This window comes from Hylobates moloch, unplaced genomic scaffold (assembly GCF_009828535.3).
Source record: "Hylobates moloch isolate HMO894 unplaced genomic scaffold, HMol_V3 SCAFFOLD_22, whole genome shotgun sequence".
Lineage (NCBI taxonomy): Eukaryota > Metazoa > Chordata > Mammalia > Primates > Hylobatidae > Hylobates > Hylobates moloch.
The window spans coordinates 25,416,890-25,426,725 of NW_026652297.1; the positions used below are offsets into that span (position 1 = coordinate 25,416,890).

At 44.9% G+C, this 9,836-nt stretch overlaps 1 pseudogene; it reads right to left on the reverse strand.

Annotated features, from left to right (window-relative positions):
- Positions 1-1,000: 1,000 nt before the first annotated feature.
- Positions 1,001-1,094, reverse strand: LOC116462186 (small nucleolar RNA U3; annotated as a pseudogene).
- Between the last annotated feature and the right edge of the window lie 8,742 nt (positions 1,095-9,836).

Here is a 9,836-nt window from a genome sequence, read left to right on the forward strand (position 1 = left end):
TGCCTGATTGCCACGGCCAGAACTTCCAACACTATGTTGAATAGGAGTGGTGAGAGAGGGCATCCTTGTCTTGTGCCAGTTTTCAAAGGGAATGCTTCCAGTTTTTGCCCATTCAGTATGATAATGGCTGTGGGTTTGTCATAAATAGCTCTTATTATTTTGAGATACTTTCCATTGATACCTAATTTATTGAGAGTTTTTAGCATGAAGGGGTTTTGAATTTTGTTGAAGGCTTTTTCTGCATCTATTGAGATAATCGTGTGGTTTTGGTCATTGGTTCTGTTTATGTGATGGATTACGTTTATTGATTTGCATATGTTGAACCAGCCTTGCATCCCAGGGATGAAGCTGACTTGATTGTGGTGGATAAGCTTTTTGATGTGCTGCTGGATTCGGTTTGCTAGTATTTTATTGAAGATTTTTGCGTCGATGTTTATCAGGGATATTGACCTAACATTTTCATTTTTTGTTATGTCTCTGCCAGGTGTTGGTATCAGGATGATGCTGGCCTCATAAAATGAGTTAGGGAGAATTTCCTTTTTTTCAGTTGTTTGGAATAGTTTCAGAAGGAATGGTACCAGCTCCTCTTTTTACCTCTGGTAGAATTTGGCTGTGAATCTGTCTGGTCCTGGACTTTTATTTAGTTGGTAGGCTATTAATTACTGCTCCAATTTTGGAACTTGTTATTTGTCTATTCAGGGATTCGACTTCTTCCTGGTTTAGACTTGAGTGGGTGTATGTGTCCAGGAATTTATCCATTTCTTCTAGTTTATTTGCAGAGGCATTTATAGTATTCTCTGATGGTAGCATGTATTTATATGGGATCAGTGGTGATATCCCCTATATCATTTTTTATTGTGTCTATTGATTCTTCTCTCTTTTCTTGATTAGTCTGGCTAGTGGTCTATCTATTTGTTGATCTTTTCAAAAAACCACCTCCTGGATTCATTGATTTTTTTTTTTCAAGGGTTTTCCATGTCTTTATTTCCTTCAGTTCTCCTCTGATCTTAGTTATTTCTTGTCTCAGTGCTCTACATGTTCAGAGAACTTCTCTAATGATGAACTGTAGAAATGATCCCTGAAAGTATAGTCTTACATTATTACTATTATAGAAGGGATCTCAAAAGGATCAGCCCCTGGATCAGTCTGGCAACTTTCTAAGCCATCCAGGATAGGTGGCATCTGGGTTCCACTTAAACATCTTGCTCAATTCTTTCTTTTACATCAAAATTTATATTCAACTTTCATAACTCACTGTCTTAGTCCACTTGGGCTGCTGTAACAAAGTACCATAGTCTTAGAACCAACAGAAATTTAATTTCTCACAGTGCTGGTGGGTGGAAATCTGAGATCAAGGCACTCGTAGACTCTGTGTCTGGTGAGGGTTTGCTCTCGACTTCGTAGGCAGCATTGTTTTGCTGTGTCCTCACAGAGTGGAAGGGACAAGGCAGCTCTCTAGGTCCTCCTTTATAAGGGCACTAATCCCATTTATGAGGGATTTACCTTCATGACCTAATCATCTCCCGAAGGCCCTACCTCCTAACACCATCACTTTTGGGGGTTAGGATTTTAGCCTATGAATTTTAGAAAGACATATTCAGACCATAGCACCCATCGTCTTCTTCTACCAAGGCTTTTAATTTTATTTTTTAAGAGACAGGGTTTTACTCTGTCGCCCAGGCTGGAGTGCAGGGGCGTGATCATAGCTCACTGCAGCTTTGAACTCCTGTGCTCAGGCAATCCTCTTGCCTCAGCCTCTGGAGTAGCCAGACGTACAGGCATGAACCACCATGCCCAGCTAATTTTTGTAGTTTTTACAGAGATATAGGGTATCGTTATGTTGCCCAGGCTTGTATCAAAGTAATCCTCCCAGCTTGGCCTCCCAAAGCCTGGAATTCTAGGCATAAGCCACTGCACGCAGCCTCCCACCCAGGCTCTTAACCTTAAAATAGTTTTAATACAGTGCTGTGGAAGGCCAAGGCCTAGACTATTTTGAAGGGTTATTTTCAGCTTCAGGTTCTTTGGCTTTGGCACCATGTCTGTCCTAATGCCTTAGAATTCCTTCCCCTTGCTAATACCAAGCCTAGCCCTCTCATTCTGCTTTTATGTCAAGAACCAGTGTAGGCCATAACTAGGGCATCCTGCACAAGGCCTGGAAAACTAACAACAGCCTCCTGGCCATTTCCTTTCTTTCCACTGGACACACTCCTTATTCATGTGAAACTTACAATGCTGATTATCTTCCTTGAGTGTTTTCTTCCACTTACCTTCTTAGAATTCCTAGTAACTTGACGTATCAATCATTTACCCATTACCCTAATGCTTTATGAAAAGATACCTTCACTATTCTCCTTATACAGATAAGAAAAGTGAGACATAGACAACTGATGTCACACCATTAGAAAGTGTAGAGTGAATGTTCAGGTCAGTCTGATGCAGAATACACACTCTTCAACTCTTCACACTTTTTTTCTTTTACTTTTTTTTTTTTTTTTTTTTGAGATGGAGTCTTGCTCTGTCACACAGGCTGGAGTGCAGTGGCACAATCTCGGCTCACTGCAACCTCCGCCTCTGGAGTTCAAGTGATTCTCCTGCCTCAGCCTCCCCAGTAGCTGGGATTACAGGCATGTGCTACCACGCCTGGCTGATTTTGTGTTTTTAGTGGAGACGGTATTTCACCATGTTAGCCAGGCTGGTCTCAATCTCCTGACCTTAAGTGGTCTGTCTGCCTTGGCCTCCCGAAGTGCTGGGATTACAGGCTTGAGCCACGGCATCTGGACACTCTTCACACTATTCATTACTATTCTAGACTTCGTCTCTAAACAGACTTCACAAACAGACTGGCTTTTCTGACTTCTGTAATTTTCCTCCCACGTAGGACTGTGCTTTTGCTTCAGTATTCTTTCTAAATCATTGAGTACCCCTTGTTGTTTGAGAGACTATATTTTCTTTTTAAAAATCTTAAATGTTTTATTTTATGTTAGAGACAGGGTCTTGCTATGTTGCTCAGGGTGAAGTGCAGTGGTGATTCACAGGTGTGATCACTGCCTACCACAGTCTTTAACTTCTGACCTTAAGTGATCCTCTGTCTCAGACCCCCAGTCGCTGGGACTGTGCCACCACACTTGGCTCTTTTTCTTAATATTATGTCTTGCTGTTTCTGCTTCCTCAATCTCAGATTAAGTCTGAAGTCTCCTCTTACTGTTTCCACCTCTGACCCCATTGTAAGCTTTTCCACAGCCCTGATTCCAGCTGTCACCAGGCACATGATTTTCTTGTTCATGCTGTGCAGTGCTGAGCACGTTCAGTTGAATCAGCTGTTAAGGGCTCCTAAACCAGAAGTCCTACCCCTAATTCCAGCTGCAGCACCAGAAGTAAGGTGGTCTGAGACCTTGGTACCAAGTCCACGTCACCATGTCTCTTCTTTACATTCTACTTCAACTAGTTTGGGTCTCTTGCCCCTGTATATCCCAATGGATTGGATGGCCAACATCCTGGTTGGCCTGGGACAGTTAGGGTTTATGCTCACCGTTCTGGTGTAACAATTAGTGGTTCCCTCTTTGACTCTCAAAAATGTCCTAGTTTGAAGGATAGATCATGTGATTCTTGTACCTCTTGGCCCCTCTGAATGAAGAAACGTGTTCCCTGTGATGCTGTGATGAACGTGAGAGGGCCTGACGTTTTAGATTGTAGAATTACAAATTGAATGTGAGATAATACATGTGGGCAATATATGATGGGCCTGACTATTTTTAAAACAGAAAGGAAGCAACAGCTTGCACCTCTCTTTTTCAAACCAGCTCCAGGTAGTGTGATCAAATACTCAGCCAACTAATAATGACATAGCCTGGAACTTAGTTGTGTATAGATCTATTTAGAGTAGTAGACCAACCAGACCCATCTGGTGACGAAAAAGCCTTCCCTTGGTCACCTGTCAGAGGCAGAATAATAGACATAGATGTGCCTTTGTGAAGCCACTGACCCTTTTCACTCTGAGCATGTGCAAAGCTTACCTGAGATGCCAGTGGTGCAGCTCTGCTGGACCTGGACCGTGAAGGGCTCCAGGATGTGGCTGGGAAGAAATGACTCCATTATTTCAGCAGAGCAGAGAGAGTATGTTTCATTTGGCATGGCAGCTGCTGTTTGGTTGTAGGGTGACAATCCTAGGCCTCCCTCTCCTACTTAAGGGCTTACCCTATGGCTTGCCCATCTGTCTAGGACAAAGCCCCAGGGAACAAGACCAGGAAACAGAACAAGGAAGGTCCTACTGGGTGAAATGCCATAGAAAGGGATTTCAGAGAGGTCCTCCTGCACTGGGTTACTGACTTTTCTGCCTGTGGCTACTAAAAAATGAATTCTGCAAAGTGCTTATCACTGGCTCTTATAGATGAATTGACTGGAAGGAATGATGAACAAAAACTGTGAGCTGGACATCATTAAGTCTCTGAGGGAGAAGAAAAAAACAGCAGCCCTCTCTCTACGGTGAGGTTTTTTTTTTTTTTTTTTGACGGAGTTTCGCTCTTGTTGCCCAAGGTGGAGTGCAATGGGGGCGATCTTGGCTCACTGCAACCTCCACCTCTCAGGTTCAAGCATTTCTCCTTCCTCAGCCTCCCAAGTAGCTAGGGTTACAGGCATGTGCCACCACACCTGGCTAATTTTGTATTTTTAGTAGAGACAGAGTTTCTCCACGTTAGTCAGGCTGGTCTCGAACTCCCGACCTGAGGTGATCTGCCTGCCTCAGCCTCCCGAAGTGCTAGGATTACAGGTGTGAGACACTGTGCCCAGCCTCTCTAAAGTAATTTTAAAGGTCAGATAGCCTGAAAGTATGACCTTGTCCCTGATGATTAGAATTATAAAAAGTTTTCCTAAGGAATGAAAGATGAAAAAAAGAAAAACAATAGGCTTCTTTTCAGACCTTGCAAATCAAATGAAAGGAATTTTGTTCGAGGGCTGGTGGGGGGGAATGGAAGAAAAGGTAGGAAATTTATAGTAAGATAACTGGAAGGAGAGAACTAGAAGCAGATAATTTGGACAAGTAGAGGAACAGGCAGGGGAGCTGGGAGAAAGGAGGAATAAAAGTGCATGCGGGCCACGTGTGGCCTGGAACTGATCTCACACAGGTGCCAGCAGGGTTGCCAGGCCAGGAAAGGATGTAAGGGGCTCTTCAGGACCCAGATCAATTTCCACAATTCTCTGCCATGCCCCAAATTCTTAGCTTGCTTGCTCTATTTTATTGGACCATCCAAAGTCTCTGCTAAAATAGAAATTCCATTGCTACCTGTGAATAGTTTCGTATAAAATATATGTTGAATGGCTTTAGACCCTTTTTTTTGGACTCTCTGAAACATTTTGGAAAGGGAAGACCAGGGTGTCAGTGGGATGGGCCATCATCTGAGTATAGCTGAAGACTCTGGGAATCCTGGGGGAGAATGGAGCCTTGAACCTCTATGTACAGGAATTCTGAGAATAATTTTTAACGGCTTCATCATTTTATGAATATCTACAGTGAGGTTAGAAGAGGCCGCCATTCATCTGTAGACTTGGTTCATTTATTTATTCATTATATGCCTGCTACAGACTATACGGGAGGCTTGCTTGTGCTTTGGTGGTTAAGGCAGGCAGAGAATAATCAGAAACACTTCCGAGAAGGGCAGAGAACCAATTGGAGTAAATGCATTTGTTTCTCTAGAGGGCAAGCAAGGAAGAAAGAGGCACTTTCCTGTCCTGAACACTGGACTCCTGGGGCAGTGAGGGGTTCCTTGGCACCATCAGCACTGACTAAGAGCAGTGTGGCCAAGATCAGGTATAGTGGCTTGAACAGTGTCCCCCCAAAACTCATGTCCACCTGGAACCTCAAAATATGACCTTAACTGGAAACAGTCTTTGCAGGTTTGATAAATTAAGATGAGTTCATACTATATTAGTGTGGATCATAAATTCAATGACTGGTGTCTGTGGAGAAAATAGAGGGAGGTTTACACATAGAGACACAGAGGAGACATAAGAAAGCCACATGACAACTGAGGCAGAAGTTGCAGTGATGCTGCCACAAGCCAAGGAATGCCAAGGACTGCCAGCAAGCACCACAAGCTAAGAGAGCAGCATGGGATGGTTTTCCCGGGGAGAGCTTCCAGAACCATCCCTGTGGACTCCTTGATTTTGGACTTCCGGCCTTCAGAACTGTGAAAGAATAAATTTTTATTGTTTTAAGCCACCCAGTTTATAGCACATTGTTACGGCAGCCCTAGGGAATCCATATATCAGGCTCTGAGTCTAGTCTTCCTGTCCCAGGATTGGTTTGGGAAGAGTAAGGAGACACCAAGATGGTACTGAGTTAATGTGAGAGCTCAAGATCAAGAGAGCATCTGAGACCAGGGAGGGCTCCCAGCAAGTGCAGGTGTGGCACAGATGCCAGAATGGCACAGATGCAATTTCTCCCACAGCATGCTTTAGTAGTGAAGCAGCCATTTGTGACAAGCCCTTGCCTGCCCGTGGGTGCTGCAGCCCGTTTTATGGGCCTTGTGCCCTCAGGCCAATTGCACACGTGCATCAACTGATTTTTCACATGGATCCTCCTGCTGTAAAAAGTCTTGGCCGGGTATGGTGGCTCAAGCCTGTAATCCCAGCACTTTGGGAGGCTAAGGCAGGAGGATCGTTTGAACTCAGGAGTTCCAGACCAGCCTGGGCAACATGACAAAACCCTGCCTCTATTTCAAAACATTTTAAAAAGTTTTCTCTTTCCAGCAATCCTTGCAGTCAGACACCTTCAGAGGATCCGAGTCTTAGGGGGAACATGGCTAAAAGCAAGTTAATAGCCTAGAATTTCCTCAGATTGCCATGACTTGGAGGCCTCTTAGGAGGGCAAATAGGGATAGTGAGGAGTTGTGCTTTGTTCCACTCCAAAGAACAACCGTGGAGATGTGCATCTGTAGCTTGCCTAAGGTGTGAAGTAAACCACTCTTAAAAAGTTATTCAGGAGTTGTAGGTTTATGATAATATAGAGGCAGAGAGGGCTGCAGTGGGGGGTCAGTTTGGTCACCATGTTGATGGTGGGTGGTTGAATGCTCCCTAGAGGCTTTGTTTAATTTTCCTTGGAAAATTCGCTCTAAAGAGGATATGAGCCTTTTCCGCGTTTGACTCCTCGCCATCCAGTCCTGGAGCAGTGAGCTCCCAGAAAGACCTGGGCATAGCAGATATAAAACATTTAAGCACTCAAAGGGCACTGGGAAAGCCTATTCAAACTTAAGTGACTTCGAATGTGATACCCTGATTATTTACTAGACAGAATTATACGAACTAAATGGTAAGTCATATAGGAGTTTGGAACAGGGAATTTTTGGAAAGCCCCATTAAGCCTGAGAGGGCTTATTAGGGATGCTACCCAGTGCTTGGATTCAAAGCTACATTTAACTAAGCTTCTTCCACCCTTCTTTCTGAATCTTTAGTTGAGCCCTGGAGGTAGGGAGTATTTCATAGCAGGATAAAGTTGTATTTGCTAATTCTTGAGGATTAGCAGGAAGCGTATTAATGAGATCTTGATCAGGGCCTGCTGTGGTTACGGGGGCCAGATTTGGATTTTTTTTTTTTTTTTTGCTTTTTACAATATTTCTTAATGCTCAGGATTCTATCCAATTTGAAATAGATATATTCAGTACTCTGGGGCCAGCAACAGGCTTAGCACTTTACGCACAAGGCACAGTTTGGAGAGGCAAAAGTTGTGTTGTAGAAAGCCTTGTTCAGACAGCACTGCCCTGAGACCTTGGCCCTTGCCTCAGGCCTATGCTTCGGGGGACCCCATGCTTTGGAGTTTCTTGTTGACATTTTCTAAACTCCCTCTGATGCCTTGGACAAGCTGGGTCTGTCAGTGCACCCCAGGAAGAGAACCCAGAGTTCAGACAAGGGCTCCTCACCACCCTGGTTCCCATTTCTACCTTCTCCATCACTCTCTGACCCTCCGCATCCCTCGCTCAACACACACACACACACACACACACACCATACACACACAACACACGCCACACACACAACACACATACCCATATCTCCCAACACCACACCCCACACACACCACACACCCCCCCACACACATCACCCACCTCCCCAAACACACCACACACGTACCACATACATACCACACACACCACGCACAAACCACACACACAACACACACTCCCCCCACACACACCACACACACACACTTCACACCCCCATACACACCACACACAAACACCCACACACCCACACCACACCCATGCCACACCCACAGCACACCCATGCCACACCCCTCCCCAAACACACCACACATGGACCACATACATACCACACATGCCACACACACCACACACACACAAAACACACTCTCCCCCCACACACCATGCACACCATGCACACACACCACACACACTATACACCATACACACCACATTACACACACACACAACACTCATAGCCCACACACACACCACACAACACACACACCACACAAATACAACACACATCTCACACACACACAGCAAAGACACCACACACATACCACACACACACCTGCCCTAGGGATATGTATGTATAGGTTGACCAGATGTACCAAGGAACATTTGTAATGGTCCCCAGGCCTTATGGCTGGGACCCGGTCTCAAGAGGAGCCTGGTGTGTGGAGTTCTGCCAGCTGATGTTGCATTTTTCTTGCAGGATCACAGAAGATTGGTTCTGACTTGCTGACTTTGGGTGACCCTCACTTATGTCAGAGACAGGCTGAGTTCAGTGCCCTGTCCTTCAACGGTCCACCACCAACCCTTTGTTAAGCCACGCATGTGTGTCCATGTGTTGGCGCTCACCCATTTCATGTTCTTTCCATGGTGACACCTCCAGTCTACAGGACACAAGGGCAGTGGGACATAGTAGCAATGGAGATAGCCAGCGTTTCCCTTCAGCCTGAGCCAGCGAGATAGAAGACATAACTGGAGAGACTCCTTCTACATTTTATTATCCTAAGACAATGTGTCTAGACCCAGAGATGAGTGAGACGATGGGAGATGGAAGCTTGGCTGGAGCTCTAAGTAAGAATGACCACTGTAGGGGGTCATTCTTGATCTAATAGGGGATACATGGAAGCATACAGTAAGAAGACGCAGCTTTGAAGCACACAGCCAAGTTAGCCTTTGGGAGTCCTGAGAGCAAGGACTAGGGCCACTAGCTGCAGTGCTTAGTTTCAAGGAAAGAGTTGTTGTCTTTGGGAATATGAGGAAAGCAAGGCAGCACTCTCAGTCTAGGAGAGCTTGAATTATTTGCAGACCATCACAAGCAGGAATGAAAACCATGAGAAAACATAGGGGTGAGTGATGTTAAGAATAGGGTACCTGGTGCATTTTCTAGGCTTAAGCCTGTGGTAAAGTCTTGGCTGTATTAGACATGAAGATAGCATGTGTTAAATTGCAGTCCTGGCATCTAAAATCTCTCCTGAAGTAGTAAGACTATGGAAGCAGTTAGAGGCAATATCAGTTACTGAAGTGGAGAATGGTAATTGGGAAGAGCAATGTCAGTAGTCCTTTTTCTGCATAAGCTGTGGCCAAGGAGGGGAGGCTTTAAACCCAGAGGTGATCCTGCCACCGGTGTTGCAGCCTCCCATCAAGTCCATTTCACCACAAGTTGTGCCTTGCTCAAGTCCATCCAGGGAAAGAACATAAGCTTTGGGGCCAGTAAGATCAAATAGCCTTAAGATCTTAGACAATCTCTGTCCACGCCTCAGTTTACTAATCTAATATGATGGAGAAAGCAAAACACCTTCCATGTTTCATTAAGGAATGAACAAGTGGGTAAGGAAGTGCTTTGTTATCTGT